Source organism: Vanellus vanellus, assembly GCF_965231255.1.
Source record: "Vanellus vanellus genome assembly, chromosome: 8".
NCBI classification, from domain to species: domain Eukaryota; kingdom Metazoa; phylum Chordata; class Aves; order Charadriiformes; family Charadriidae; genus Vanellus; species Vanellus vanellus.
In genome coordinates, this window is record NC_138913.1 from 29,611,546 (window position 1) to 29,628,378 (window position 16,833).

General features: G+C 42.4%; 1 protein-coding gene across 1 annotated transcript in view; it reads right to left on the reverse strand.

Moving 5' to 3' along the window:
* PAK2 (p21 (RAC1) activated kinase 2) overlaps positions 1–16,833 on the reverse strand; it is a 42,814-nt gene that overhangs the window by 25,017 nt on the left and 964 nt on the right. The gene's annotated exons all lie outside the window — the stretch shown is intronic.

Consider the following 16,833-nt stretch of genomic DNA (forward strand, 5'->3'; position numbering starts at 1 on the left):
GAGCAAACACGCTCTCTCCTCTGCCGTAGAGGCAGCAGCAAGCGGCCAGCCAGGGTCTGTGCTGTCCTAAATCACTCACCACCAACAGTGGGAGACCTAAAGCTCCTCAGCAGCTCTGCTCTTCTCTTTCCACCTTTGCCTGGTGAGGCTGAGGCAGGAGAAGCACAGGGAAGCTCCCCGCGTGGCTTAACCCTCCCTCTTCCTCCCAGCCCCTGAAGAGACCTGCAGTGACCGACTTTCACGCGCAGTCAGAGTTTCGTTTTTACAACGACGTTCCAGGAGTCGGTTCTGCTGATCATTAGCTTTCTTCCTTTTGGGGAAGAAAAGGGCCGGATAACCTACAGAATACCCAGGTCATAGAAGAGAGACGGCAGTTCCTGTCGCTGCCACTGGTGGGAAAACACCCAGAAACATAACCCTGACAGTGAGTAAAAGCTGGAAAGTAAAGTGAGAATTGGGCAGTGGTTTCAGAAAGCTGATGAACACACGCTGCTGCAGCACGTTAGTCTGAATGCTCTGGGTTTGACTTGTTTTTTTGGATTTGGGGTGGTTTTTTTCCCCTCAATTCCCCCTTGTGTGAGCATAAAGCAGGGCTGCTTCCTGAAGAACTTCCTAAGTACGGCTCTTGTGCCGGTCCTGGCTCCCTCGTGATGGGTATCCAGGCTGACGCGCACTCCCGTCCCAGCCGAAGCAGTGCACACAGCAGGCCCCTCTCCCCCACCAGGATGCATCCTCTGACTTCTAAAAAAGACGACAAATGTTTTTCCTCTCAAACTTACTTGCAGAATGACTAAAGGGAAATTAAATGAAATTGGAGACAATCATTTTCCTATCTGCTATAGTGCACAGTCACATTTTTCCTGGAGCACTTGGACTTGAGCAAATTAAGTTAGAAATATGCATTATGCGTGCATACACATCAGTCTTACAGTCTGTTATTGTAAGGCCCCGAGCAGAGGTAGGAAGACGATGCCATGCACCAAATGAAACAGCTGTTATAGAAAGTTCTCATATCATAATTAAGTTTGTCTTCTTAAGCTGTTCAAATTAACGCAGCCTAAACTCCTCAAATACATCTGTATTGCACTGCCTGGGATTTGATATAAAAGTAAATTGGACTACTGCTTGGGAAAAAAAAAAAAAAAAAAATCAACCAAATACATCGAGCTCAGAGCTGTTTAATAATGTACATAAATTCCTACTTCTGGCACACAATATCTGGGCTTTGCGCTGCCGCTTTAAGCAACAGATCTCCAAAGAGCCAGAACTAAATCAGTGAAATAAATCAAATCCTCTGTACGTACATACGCTGACAGGAGGCTGGGGGGTTTTAACTTTCCGGATGTTTGCTGGAAGGACTACTCAGCCAGACAGCCTCAGTCTAGGAGGTTCCTCCAATGCATTGATGACAACTTTCTGTGATACTGTGAGGCTGACAGAGCTGCAAACTGAACTCAGTTCTGTTTATTGCAGGTAAAAATTACTCAACTCATTTACTATCGGCAATGTAACACAGAAGGAGCAACACAAACATCGAATATAAGTCTATTTTGCAGGGCAGACCAAAAAGCAGAAGTAACGCATTTCAGGCTAACAACGCATTAAGAAACATAACCACTTTGCTTTTGAAATCACAATCACTACAGCTGCAGGACCTTATTGGGACACCACCTGAACCGCTGGAAGGAGAGCTGCCGAACATTTGGGCCACCAACACCAACAGCAGGCACGGTGCTTGAAAGCAACGCAGCAAAACCGGTCGTTGTCCGGCAGAAGGAATGGAAGAACAGAAGAGAACAGATCAAAAGTGAAAAAAGCCCTGACGGTAAGTGCATTTCCCCGTCCCTGCTCTAGCAGAGGGCACGAGGGCTGAAAAAAAGCAAAGTTATCCTTACAGCAATCTGCACGGCAGCTGCTGTCATTTTCTCTCTTCCTGTACAGCCTTATAGGGTGCTACTGGCAACGTCTGTCACGCACAAAAAGCGGCAGCATCCGGGACAGCCAGGTCCAGAGCGGAGGAAAATAACCAAATACATGTCTCGCAAACGAATCACCAAAACAGAAGATGTCAAGTGAAAAGAAGCGCAAAGTAATTAAAAACAATACAGTACAAGAGCTGCAACAAGAGACACATGTAACAGGACAGATTTAATATAGTCACATCCCACTCCTGGGTTATATTATAAAGACCCTCGTTGGAAATGTCTGCAGACTCATTCCCGGTACATTGACCCCAAGCCTCCAGTGGTTTCGGTGGCTAGCTGATCCTCAGCCTCCCCACACCACCACCTTTTAATACCTGAAAAAACATATTACTGGAGGAGATGAGACTTGATGCTTTATTATCCTGGAAAAAAAACGGCAAACAGATATATATACACATTGTACAGTTTTCAAGTGGAGATCGGAGGGCTGCTCGTTTAATCCGATATTCTATTTTCTTGGCCCAAACAGATTTTGGAATCCAAAAGTAGAATGAAATGTTTGCATGAGTATTTTTCTTTCTCTTTTTCTCCTCCCCCCCCCCTTTTTTTTTTTTAAAGGCTCCTGTTGAGCAATAGATTTCCTGTGATTAGCTCACTTAGTACTGATTATAGCTCACTTCCTCCCAGGGATTAGCTGAAAGCAGCATTCTGACAAGTTTTTAATTCAGATGGTGCTACCTAGCCACAGCTCGCTTCCTGCCCCATCTCTAACAGCACTGTTAGTTCAGCAGTTCATCAATTTGAAATTGTTTCACCGCTGCAGAAGATGTCACCGAACCAGCAAATCTCAGACCGTCTTCTCCATGAAAAGCCACACAAATCTTTTTTGAATGTTTTGCTTTCCCACTGGAAGCCTTTGGATCAATGAGATTTATTTAATCAGACCCAAAAAAGAGTTTTCTGGAAGAGTATAAGACTACCTTCAGAGCCTGAAAATACTCATCTTTTCATTTCAACTCAGAAAAGTCGTGCAAAAAAAAAAAAAAAAACCAACACAGCAGTGGCAGACAAAGAATTACTTTCTCTCAGACTTGGCAAACACAGTCTCAGATCTTCTGCCTGCCAAAAGTGGACTTGTGCAAAAGCAAGAACAAGAGTAACCTTGATAATGGCCAGTAAGAGCCAGCAGGAAAATCTGTTCCACCTACAGTTATTAGAAACACGTGCAGGCGCTCTAATGCAACACGCAGCTCTCAAAGCCTCCCCACCTCTAAAAAGGCAGGCACCAATCTCCACGGACCTTGTTGAAACGTCTCTTTCCAGCTTTAGGGGGTGTCAGGTAAAAGCATTTGGTCAATGGAAGATAACATACCTGTGAAAGCTAACAGTTATTTTTATTTAGGAAACCAGACTAACCTAGGATACTCCCAACAAGCGCACATCTCCCGAAGTTACAAGCACAAACAAGCAAGATATCGCGTTCAAATGGCTGCGGTTGAGAAAACAGCTAAAAAACCATCTGAGCCCATCAAACATAAATTTTTCATTAAGATTTATGCAAGGACACATGTTAACCAAACTGACTGCTCAGCAAGGCCGAGCCACTACTGGAGACGATAAATTGCCAGCGTCTTTTTTACAAAGTTAACGGCCGCAAGCACCATTTGCCTCCTTCAACCAGCAAGGCTACAACCATGAAGCTTATAAGCAGGTCCTTTCTTGCTATCGTCCCTTTACTGCTACATGTGACAGAAGCAACGCATAATACCCCAACTTTAATGACTGTACAGGAGAACCTCAGTCTTTCACAAAAATCAGACCGGATGACACATCTAACATACCCAGCTAAATTCTTTCCATTTTGTCTTTTTCCTCAATTTCCTTGTGATTTTTGCCGAGTCACACAAATAGAAGGGAAAACGTAGCACAGAGAAAAATAATTGCTGTTTAATTGCCAATTGCAGAAGAGAGTTGGGGAAAAAAGAAGGAAAAAAAAAAAAGCATGGTCGAACAGAATAAATAATTAAAAAAAAAAAGCAGAAAGGAAACTACTTTTTGTTCAGAAGAAGGAATAGGCTCTCCAAAACTGTAATGACATGTGCCTTCCATGAACCAAGTTACAGAAGACAAATATCCTATTCATGGGGTATTTGAAAGGGTTACTAAAGCTTCCTAAAGAAAAATATTCTTCAAACCCATTGCCAAAGTACATTACAACCTAAAGCAATTCTACTATTTACTCCTTAAGGCACTTAGCAGATGTGCAAGTCTTGCACTGAAAACGAGCAACCAGTTGGCTGAAAATTCATTTTAGAAATAAAAACACATCCCGGCCTTCTAAGAAGCAACCAGTGGTAGACATCACCTTCTCATCCCCCAGACAGCCAACACACAAACAAGCGTAAGGCTAAGTCATCCTCACCCATCGGTGCAGGCACAATGAAGCACAACTTTCATATAATCATTGATAAAGATAAGTGAAGCAGATTACGCTTTCCAGATGACACAGCAATAGCAGAAACTTTGGTAAGGACCAATTTTTCTCCCAAATATTCACTTTTTGAATTTGTGGAGGGGAAGGTAATTTCTTAATTATCATGTTTTGTGACTGAAAAAGATATCAACCAGGAAAAATCAGAAGCAGCACAGACTGGAGACAAGATGTGCAAGAGCCCTGGTAAAAGCCCATTAGCGCATAGAAAATTTAAGCAAATTAGTGATACTTGACTTCACCGTCACCTGCGAGTCTTGTGACACATCTCCACTTTCTCCCTTTAAACCACGCATAGCAATCAACTCCCACCCGAATCACCATTTCTGCTTCGTAAAATAAATTTGGCACTATCGAACCGTGGTGGCGTATTTTACCACCAGTGCGCTGGAAACCTCTCCTCTGCTTTACCGCCTCCGACACAGCTCAAACACCACTGGTGACAGTACCAGACGAGCCTCCGAAGTGACTTCCCAACTGCCTTTATTTCCCATTTTCCCTGAGTTTGGCAGGCAAACTCACTCGGCGAGGCTACGCCATCCTTACTGCCAGCCGACAACAGCAGCGCACAGAGATGAGCCAGACGGCTGAGCTGACAGCCACGGGTGCCCATTCCCACCTCGCTCCAAGGGGAAGCCTTTGCAGGTCTGCAGAGCGCGATGGAGTTGGAATTACATCAAGAGGGATCCATCCATTTCCACCCGCTGCCGCAGGGCTGGGTAGTTACCGCCTACCAGCTGAATTCAGGCCACGCTTCGGTTTATACAGCCCACAGCCACGGGTTTTCCTTCAACGAACCATTGTACGACGCTGCATAACGATAACGCGTACTGAAAGGTGTTTGAAAAAGCCTATTCAATCCTTAACAAGGAAATTACTTACCCCTGCTCTACCTACTTAAAAACCTGAGTCAACTAAAGACAGACAAGACAGCCTGCAGCGTGCACATGGCATGCAAATCCACGATTCAAGGCGTTTGCGCTTACTGACTAGAAGACGCTTTTCAGCCTTTATTTTCGTGAGCTGAGGTTTTCTAAAGATCAAAGGAGAATGGGGAAAAGGGCAAGTAGGGAAAGTTTACAAGGAGAAGGAAAAAAATAGAAAGAAAGAAAAAAAAAAAAGTCTGCATCTCATCACTGAGATTCTCTCTTAATTAAACCTGGCATTTACAGGCAGGGAGGGATCCCACATTCCAGAGCAAAAGTTATTTGAATAAAGGGTACCCTGTTTGAGGTACCTATACAGCCTGCTGCGCTTCACAGCTGTTTAACCTAGACAATCACCACTATCTAGCAATGATATCACCCTAAAAACGTCCGGCTACTGGTGCTGTGCGGAGAGATCCCCAGTAGCTCTAATAGAAAGCAAAGGCTTCTTTTTTAACCTCTGGAAATACGATCGGGTAACAGTAAGATGAGGCCATGGCTTACCCATCCAAATTAGAGGTCGTGGGCTATGTGGAAAGTAAAGAGGAAACACACAGTGTATACCAGGGTGGCAAAACAAAAAGGGAAAGAATCCAAGATTAAGCGATCCGTCACTCCCTCATCACACTGGTAGAGCCGTCGGCTCCGGAAAAAAAGAAATAATAAGGGAAAAGACGAGAGAAATCGCTCCCTGCAGAAAAGCTATCTTTTTCATAGACGCTCAGGACAGCGCTCTTTGTTTCTCTCTAGCAGCTGGCCAAGGCTCGCTAGTTACTGCTAGCCGATAGCGGGAACTGAAGCCCAGCGGGCCAAACCCTCGACTCTTCTTGCAGGGCTGTAAAACAGCGCCAGCCCAGCACCAAACGCCACAACGGGACTTTCTGCCTCTTCCCAGGCGGTTTTCCCAGCCACGTGCGCACCAGTGGACACCAGTACAGCCCTGCCACCCGGGTGATCACAACCACTGGGAACGGTTCACCAGTTTGCCAAAACACTGATGTGAACACCAAGCTCTAAACGCTTACTTCTTCATACCCACACTGAACATAAATTCACCCAGAAACAGCCAAGCCTACAAGAAATCAAATGTAAGATCTGTAAATACAAGCAGCACTTCAGCATGGAGACAAGTCTTTAAAAAAAAAAAAAAAAAAAAACAAACCAACCCAAAAAACCACCAAACCAGAGATGGCTTGAGTGGACATCGCACATTTTCTAGCAGCACCGTACAGAAAAATAGAGATCATTTCTCTTGGGAGAAATATAACCCAATTTGTGCCATGACAGAGAAGTACAAGGACTTCTTCGAACACTCAGACTCCTATAGGAGAAGAGTTCCCCACGACATCCCATTTCGGCACCAGGCAAGTTCACTATGGATGAGACAGCAACAGGCTCAGGAAGGGTCACCCCAATATTTCTCTACCAACAGAAGCTCAGGACCGTAGGACGGCACCAGGTCCTAATAAAATACTCCCCAGAGCTCCACAACGAAACCTCAACACTAATTCTGCCCGCAGCTAGCTCGTACTCCAAGATTGTCACAGAGAGAATTCCATCACACTGCTGAAGTTTAAAGTTTTACAATACAAATTTTATACAAAGAGACAAGTGATTAGCAGTTAATCTATTTTCTCCTGGCATATTTAGTTCTACTAGCACAGATAAAGATATCTAAATGGGGGATATAACCAAATTCTGTAGTCTTTGCACATCATAGCCCATCCTTCCCCGGCAATAAATGGCACAAAAAACACAAACTGTAGCCATCACAACTCAAATCAACATGAATTGATACGATCTCTACACACATAAAATTGTGGGCATGAAGACTGCTTTTCTGTTCATCAACAGAAAAAAATGTAATAGCTCAAAGAACACGGGGAAAAGCAAGCGAGGCAAACTGGCTCTGTAGGTCATTCACCAGCGTTCACGTTCCAGAACTCTTCTTGCGACACTGCCCGGTTTGCCTTGCAGCCTGTTAGAGGTTTTCAACTTGAAAATCACTTGCACACATACAAGCAACATATTAATGTACGGTTTAGCACAGCAAATCCCTGAAATTTGGGGAAATGTTCTTCTATGTCTTTCAGGGAGCCAAAAAATCAGATGCCAGAATGAGTTTTTAAACTAATTTTCTAATTTTTTTTTCTTTAAGTCATTCCTGTTAAAACTATTTCTCTCACTCTTCTTACTCATAAACAGGTTTTTGTCTAAAATGCTGAAGAAACGAATCCAAACCAACTGGAGCTACAAATCAAAAGATATTAAAAAAAAAAAAATCAGGAAAAAAAAAAAAAGCTTAAAATTGCATCATAATTCAAAACCAACGCATCTTTATTCCTCATATGCTGATGTGGAAACTAATTTTTGCCAAGCCTACAAGACAACTATAGAAGCCAATAAACAGGAAAAAAAAAAAGCTGCGCAACACCCAGCCAGACAAACCCGCCTGCGAGCCCTTTGCCTGAAGACGGAGCGATAAATAGAGCTGCAACACCTGAACTTATATAATATAAATAGAATATAAAAATATAAATAGAATATAAAAACCCTGACCTCTTCTGTGTATTATTACTGCTACGCATGCTTCTTACTGCTCACAAATCAAGTGTATGATAAAACTATCATAAACATATGTGTATATAAATAAACGTACAACAGTTTAAACGCCAGTTGTGAGTGGTCAAACAAATTCATCAAATTTTCCAAGTGATGGAATACATCCGACCATTTTATGTTAGCACACTTCACAGAAGTTACGATTTTATCCCTGCTTTAGTGATGGCGAACTAGACACAAATGATCTCCAGCCATCTACAGCTGTTTATAGAGGATGCTGCAGCACCAGGACCACGAAAATACATTTTACAGCTCAAGAACAAAATACTTCTTAAAAAATTAAAAATACAAAATGAAGACCAGAGTTACCAACTGAATAGACAAAAGTACTGTGAAAATTGCACCACCACAGGATAACCAGGACTCTGTGAAGCAGAAAAGCTTCCAAAGGAAGCGGTCAAGTTAAAATAATATTGAAACAGTTGACAAAACATAATATTGACCTTAGAAAGCTGAAAAAGACTTTAAAAACCTACTTTTATCATTTTACAAATTATGACAGGAGTTTAACAGAGATGCATACGTAAGAGAGCAAACATCATGTGAAAGGTCACTATCACTGGTGACAAGTTGTCTTTGGGCATCTGTCAGGTGGCTTAACAATTTATACACGACGTTAAGCAACTGTAAATGCGATCCTATTGAACTTATTATTCAAAGTGTCTCCTTAGGGTGTTTTATATCGCTAGGATTTCAGCTATCACAGCTAAGCTGTAAGGCCTGGCCTGTCTAGGTAAGGATCCTGCAGTACTGCAGCACTCGGAGCAGTTTAAAATTAAGTAGCACTTGGAGAAGTTTAAAATTAAGTAGCCCTTCCAGCTCCACGTATTGTAACTATGCACCTCTTCAATAACCAATAAGTGAAATTCTTATGGGCAGAATAATAAGGTTTCAGTGACATATTACAGAGCAAGAGTCGACAGCCTGACCCAGCACAACACTTTTGTGCCTTCCACATCGTCGTCGTCTTAATTTACAATACTATTAGCTGTTACTAGTGTGTCTGAACATAGGAACGAGGGCATAAAACATTTTTGTTGCAACAAATCAGCATGGAACACTTACAAATTGCGTGATTATGGAAATTCAAACAAACACTTCTTTTAATTAAAAAAAAAAAATTCTCCTCATAAAATTTATTTTAACTACGGAAAAAAGTTAACCCTGACATAATACCTTTAGAAGTGGTCAACTTTCCAAGAGCTTGTCATCTAAGGGAAAATTTTCTCAGGTCCTTTCAATTCTGTTAAGAAAACAGGAAGCGAATTTCAGCAAGCCATTTCAAAAGAGTAAAACGGAGATGAAGATCTCCATTAAACTTGGCAACAAAGAGAGCCCACAAAATATCAGTGTGAGCAGTCACTTGCCACCAGTCTATCACCATACTGGAAAATGGCCCGTCATCCACTGTTGACCAGGTATGTACGAGCACATAGGCAGCACGAGGCCAAAAAGAAAGCAGTAACGATACCTGTACCTCGTTTAGGAAATTAAAAACATAAACAAGAGAAAGGGACAATTAAGACCCCAAATGTTGAGGATTACTGACAAGTTATTGGACTAAATGACAAAACCATTAAGGATGAGGAAGAGAAAGCTGTTTCAGCAGCATGGGAACCACCATGACTCTCGTTGATCTGAGTGCCGTGGAACAAGTTACATCCATTTTCCATCTTGAAACGGAGACTTCTCCAGTTTTCAATTTAGAAAGCTGCCACCTAACTTTGGCCGGCGGCTTTGGAAGGGCTAAGGAAGTAAAGTACAACCATCACCAGTCACGTAGCCAAATAAGACCTGGTAGAAAAGTACTGCTGAAGACTAACTTCCGAAGATTTTCAATTATGTGGGCAAGGAGGATCCCCAACGAGTGCTCGAAGGGTTACAGGACAAAAGTCAACGCCAGCCATGTGTCTGACAAGTATTGCTTAGCAGCAATGAAGGAACAGAAAAAATCCATTTAAATCCTGCTAGCATTAATAGAAATTTTGTTTTGCTGGAGTAACAAAATCATCACTACCACAGTTTAAACCAAATTAAAAATCATTTCATCTTGGTATTTTCACTTATCCTTCATTCTTTCAGTTTATTCCCCAACCCTTCTTTCAAATTTATTTTTTTAAGACACTAAAATTTTAGATTCCCCAAGCTCTAGTAACATTCTAGATGTTACTAAATGCTCTAGATAACTAAATGCTCCAAACTCTAGTGACACTCTCTGGATGTGCTATCACAGAGGTTTACCAGGTGGCTTAACTCCTTCCACGAGTAATACTTGATCCAGTTTTACCAAGCATGAGTACATTTACTTGTGCTGCAAAAAGACTGTAAGGCTTTCCAGTGTGCACACAACAAGCCAAGGAGAATGAGAATTATGCCGCTCAGAAGTAAAATATTTTACAACGAAATACTTATTTATTAATAAGAAAATAAAAGACATCACAACCGCACAGTAAAACACACAGCCCCGCTTGTGAAGAAAGCATTCAAACCAGCTGTACTGAATTATTCTGAATTTTTATTTTCCGTTTTCAACAGCTACCTGGAAAAATAAACTTATATCTAAAAATCTCAACACTGACCCTCTCTTAGAGGAAAAAAAAAAAAAAACAAAAAAAACAACAACAAAAAAAAAAACACACAACACACAACCAAAACCCAAACCAGTACTCAGTACTATACTACATATATAAAATCCTTGCAAATAAGTCCAGAAGGGCTGGAATGAGTCAGCAGCGCTGCCAACACATACTTTGGTTACTGTGAAATAGTCCTCATCCCACCGCTCTGCCATATACTTTGCGACATGCTAGAAACAAAAATCAGAAGGAGGTACTTGCATGAATTTCCCGACTGCGGCGGTCAAGGCTCTCTTTAGCACAGAGAATTATGTCGTAAGCATGGACATCAGTATCAAAATCAAAGAGCCTTGGCATGTTAGCACCAGGTTAAAATTAACTGTTCTTGTAGCTAAATGTCTTTGAAAATCCTGGGCTTCACTTGCACCCTTGAGTGGAAAAAGCAAGGAGACAAGCAAAAAAGATTTTACTATGTCACACTTGGTGATAACGTCCCAACTCTGAAAATCAAACATTTCACATAATCCATGTGATGCTAGCTGTCGCCATTACATTTCACACACTGAAAAAAAGGATTTTTTCAAAGCAATAAGTCATTTAACGACATTAGAAACCTATTTTTCATGCCGTAGAAAATGATGGTAGTATTTTGTGACCAGACCTACAAATAAACACCCATTTGTTCATTTCGTGTTTGATCTGAAATAACGTTCTGGAAAGCTCAGAAACACAGGTGAAAGAGGCAGGAAGAGCAGAAAGCCAGACTCGGGGATGCTCGTCCAAGCAGGTAGAAACAACTGGTTTGGGGCCAGGGGAGAGAGCAAGACCCTCTCCTTTCCCTCTCCAGCCCCAAGAGCTGGGTCTCGTATTTACCTAGACGCAAAACCAAGCAGCACCCTTACAGTCATGTATTTCTGGTCTAAATTAGTCTCAGCAGGTGGATTTAACAGCCAGTTAAAAACCTCAAGCACCCAGCGTATTTCACACTGATATAAACCATCAAGTATTTTGTGAACCGCCATCAACCTGTTGGCTCAAAGCAAGCAAACACGGCAACGGCCATCCGAGATCACCTAAAAAAGTCAGCCAGGTTCAGAAGAAGACTCGACCAAGATCCGAACACTTTGAAGCTGCCCTAGCCGACCACTAACCCCATCGAGACGTTCTGTATTCCCAAACTACACGAGCTGCAAAACTAAAATCGCATCTTTTTTATGCCGCCAAATAGCCTCTGTTGAACCAGGAAGCACCTCTCTGCACGCTCACGGCAGACCAACACAGCGGTGGGTAAACTGCCTTAGTGTGCACACTTTAGAGCAACGTTTCAGTGTGAATCGGCCCAAAAGAGCTTACAGACACCTAGCTGGGACTCTGTACGGATGGTTCTTCTCACCCTTCTCCTCCTCCAGCACCTCCAGGGAGTGTTTGCTGCTGGGATTTTAGGCAGCCTCCTCCAGGCTCCGGGACTGATGCGACCTGCCCGGAGCAGGAGAGGGAGAGCTCTTCCGGGACCTCCAAAATTCCAAAGAGGTCCTTTTTAGCAGCACCTGGAATCGGGCCAGAAATTGTATTTCCTCGATTCCAATATCCTGAATCCTGGCAAAAAGGTCAAAAATGTTTAATTCCTTGTCCTATGAATTCCCAATTGCTCAAACAAGAAGAAAAAATTGAAAGACCCTCACGTTTCTTCTCCTTTTACCAGAAGTAATGTTTTGAAACTTTAAAATTTGCTCACTATAAAACTTTAACCCAACTTACTAAACAATTATTTTTTTTATTAAAATAAATAAATAAATAAAGCTAACAATAAAGCTGATAATACACATGCTGAAGCGTACTTTCAATTCAGCCCCTTCCAATGAGCAATTTCCGCAAGAAACTGCCCAGCCAGCTTCTGCCTGACCTCCGGGTAAATGAAACCCAAATCCCCAGAAGATCCCTTTAAAAGAGAGTGGCTTTTTGCAGTAGGCAGGCTTAGGTGAAAGCTATTTTCATTTTCATTCCTCTAGGTCCTCATTTTATCAGAGACCTTTTCAAGAAGAAAGGGCTTAAACATTCAAAGGTGATTTTAAACAGCATCTTCTAGAAACAAGCTTTTCTCTCTGTTGTCCAAGAGACAACTGTGTTAGTTAAAGCAGTTCTGGAATGACTGCAAATGAAGAACAAATACAACTTAGTGTAGAAAGTATTACATTTGTTTCCAAAATAAACCCCACGTTATTGGGCAAAATTCTCATTTCTCTCATTAAAGCGGCTATGGGAAAGCCTACATATGCTGACAGTTACAAACTCCTGTGGGTACACACTGAGTCAAACATCCAGCACCTACGCAGGAAGCAGAAAACTGCAGAAAAAAAAAAAAAGTAGACGTCGAATTGGAAAGGCTTTTTAGTGTGTTTCCATCCCTTAATACACCTGCCAGCTGCCCTTTTTCTGGTTCACATTATGTTAAATCCCTTTCCCAACACCATACACCACTTTTAAAGTCACACTCACCGTTGCCCTGACGTGTCGGTTCCTTCCTACAGCTGCTTTTCTTTGAAATGAAACTACTGGATTAGAAAGAATTAAACCTGTCTTAGTCAAAATAATTCCTTTAAAGATAGGAAACAGTTGCTAATTGGGAGAGAGAACAGCCCTGACCAAAGATAGTCAAATACACTACAGTTGCCGGCAATAGGTAACCACGTGTCTTCCAGGACAACATCCAGTATCTCAGTAACAAACTCATGCTGCTTAAGGCTACAACTTTGGGCAAAGTTGTCATTGCCAGAGCTACACCAACACCAGTGCTGGGCTTAGATCTTATGGGAAACAACCACCTATCTATTATACAAAGTACCTATTACTTTCTAGGAATCTTAAAAATATTATATTTCCCTAGCAAGGTGTGTTCATTAAAACAATACTCCCGTCAGCAGCAGCCGAAGCAAAGATTTTTTAAAAGCATTTGGAAATTTAGGAACAAAGGTTAGATACATCAATTTGAGAATTTCAAAATCCACTTGTCTTGCCTGAAGAAAAAAAAAAAAAAAAAAGTCTCACCAATAGTTCATAGAATATTTTGTGTTAGAAGGGACCTTAAAAGGTCATCTAGTCTAACCTCAATTTTTGGAGTGTTTCAACATACCATAAGCTCAGCCTTTCTAAAGCGTAAGGAATTCCTTTTGTGAATTCACAGGTAAAGTGTGTCTAATCACCCACATTTTATCTAAACGGCAAAAATGAAACTCCTGTTACTTTTAAGGCATGTTCCTGACATTTACATCTCTGCCTGCCTTCCAGGTGAGACATTTTCAAAGCCTGATTAATCCCCCTGCCCAGCTGGGAAAATAGAAAGAAGCTGAGAAAACAGAAAGAATAAGCGACTTAAAAAAACTGGCAAGTCAGATACAGAATTGGGACCAAACCCAATGTTTCCAGCTCTCAGTGACAGACACTGTCTGCTTTATCAGTCCAAATGCAAGCACTAAAGTGTGTGTTTTCCAATTAAAGTAAGGCATAACTTCACATAAAACCATGCTCTGCGATCTCACAAACCTCGAGTGGCCAAGTAAGGCTTGAATATAAACAGTGAGCTCAATCTGCACCTCACAATCTGGGCCCCGGTAAGGTACGTCACTACTAGATCTCACATTCTCACCTGAAAACATCCCCTACCTCTTACGACCTGTGTTTAAAGGCAAAAAAAAGAGCTTTCTAAAAAAAATTAAATATTACAAGCACAGCAGCCTCAAAACACCCTAATTCCAAACAGCAAAGCACAATAAGAACCCTTAAGCCTTCAGGGAACGCTGCAGTGTTTCCTTGCTAAAATGAAACTGCCTTCAAAACGGGGACCTCGGCCAAGGGTTTCTCACCTTCTGCCACAAGGTGAGTACCCTGCACCCCTTTCCTCTTCCCCACCTCCTGCCTACTGTCCCCCTGCACAAGAACGGCTGCCCTCACACCACCTCAGAGCTTCCCCTCTTTGCTCTCACCTGCCTGTGCACCCCTGGCCCTATGGCCTCACTGTGCCAGAAGGTTAGAGAAAAAACTCATTTTTGTCTAACGTGAAGTCCTGCAAATCCCGAAAGCTCGCAGGAGATGCAGCCTCCTCCATGGTGCTCCCCTGGTCAAACTGACCTTGCCGAGAGGCAGAATCAGTACAGCAGCAGCCAAGCGCCGCATTAAGAGGACTGTATTGTTTCTGAAAGGCAACCTGGTGGCTCAGCGCTTGGAGTGATTTGTTATCTTTACCAGCACTTGCACGTGACAGGGCAAGCGGTAACCTCGGCATTTGCAATGTTAAACTTCACTGGGAAGGTACATTCAGTTGCTGTTACTACCGCACCAGGTACAGGAACCTCTCCGAGGGGACACTGTACAATTACAAAGCTCTCTCAAGGTTTTGGGCCAGACAGTCAGATTTGATTTAGATTTAGGAAGGAGGTGCCTCCTTGGAAAACTTGAGCTTGTCTTTGAGAGTCGCTCTCCTAGGCCAAGAGAGTGCCTCTGCTTTGACAAGAAAAGAGCAGAAGTGATCGCAGCAACTACCTTTCCGGAAAAAAGAAGGGAAAGCGTCACAAGTGCCTTCTTGTGGCAACCCAGTTGCGTTTTCCCAACTGCCGGCAGAGATACAATTCATGAGGATGTACACTAATGCATCACTCCTGGCTGTTGAAGACCTCTCCTTCCCCTTGCCCCTACCCTTGCCCTCCCCATCCCTCCACTACCTTCTCCTCCTGGATGCTTTGGCGAGTCAACTCACATTCCAAGCTTTCTGCCTGCCTCCCAGTTCCTGACACTGGGACTCGCATCTTTGCCCGTGCTACCACTAGGCCCGGCCATCTAGAACAGCACCTCTGTAACCAGGGGCTGTTTTCAGAACAAATAGCTATTTCTTTCGTGTGGCTGCCGCACAGGCGTGTCAATAAATGTGCGGGTTGGAAGAAACAAGAATATACTGGCACAAAACTCGCAGGGAAGCTCTCAGTGCCTTGGAAACCTCCTAATGCATAAAACAGATAAAAGGTAGAAGGGGAAAAAAAAGAAAAAAAAACCACACCAAGACTGATGCAAGAGCTCTGAAGCAGAAGTAGCTCTTATTAGTACAACACATAGACCTAAATTCGGATCCCTACAGCTTTTCATACCATCACAAGAACAAAATCTGCAGCATCAATACCCTTAACATTTCTCCTAAAGTTATTTACAAACCAAAGGTGCTGGAATAATTTTTTTTTTTAAACATAACCGAAAGCCTGACTTAAACAACGCAAGCATGCATGAGTTTTTAAAAGGACACATTTTAAAATAAGCACCAGATTAGACCTGCCATACATGGTCAAAGCATTCCCCCATCCCCTCCAGCATCCCTCCCAGAGAGGGAACACAAGCAGGTGCCTCCGGAAACTCCCCCAGTTGGCCAAACATCCAAGTTGTAACTCAGTACGGATTTCATCCCAGTAAATCAGCCGCTGACAAGCTGCCACCCAGCAGCTTGGAGAGCACGCACTTCAGATCTCTCGAAACACGTCACACCGTGTTAAAAAGTGCAAGATGTAGAGACGGAGGCATTACTCCCTATTTAATAGCCCAAAATTTTTGTTTCAACAACTACATCTGCACAAAGCCGAGTCAAATTCCACAAACAACTCAGACAATACAGAAGATTTAAGTTACTCCTTCTCAAGCATTTCTGTTCTGGCCTCAAGAACTGAAATATCCAACCAGTGAAGTTCAGAGTAAGGCTTTTCCTTCCTCTAAAACATTACTCAGTGAATTCCTTTTTAAAGTGCTCCTGTTATCTTAAAGATTCTACTCAAAAACTTGTAACAAAAAGGAATTGCGTTTTTACGTTTCTACGCTTCTACGCTGCTTCTGTTTCAGTATGTAATAAATTACTAATTCGTCAGTTCTCTGGTAATATAAAACTGGAAAAGCTCATTTGGTTACACATGAATATTTCTTAACCTGCCTCCTCCACAGTATCTCTGTGAGTTAAATTACCTCCGTCTCCTAAATGAAGAAATGGAATCACGCAGTAGCTAGCCCCCGTTTTTTTAGGGAGGTACCACTCCCGGGCTCACGTCGTGAGGACGCTCCATACCGCAAAGCAGATCTTAGTCTTTCACAAGAGCGGGCCCACTTTTTCAAGCATAAAAATCCCCCCCCCCAAAAAAAAGACAAAACGAGAGAAAGACAGAAATAAGAAGATAAAAAAAAAACAAAAACAAAAAAAGCAATACTCCAGGTTCGAATTGCACCTAACATCGCCGTGACTGCAAGACCTCCAAAATAATGATTATTAA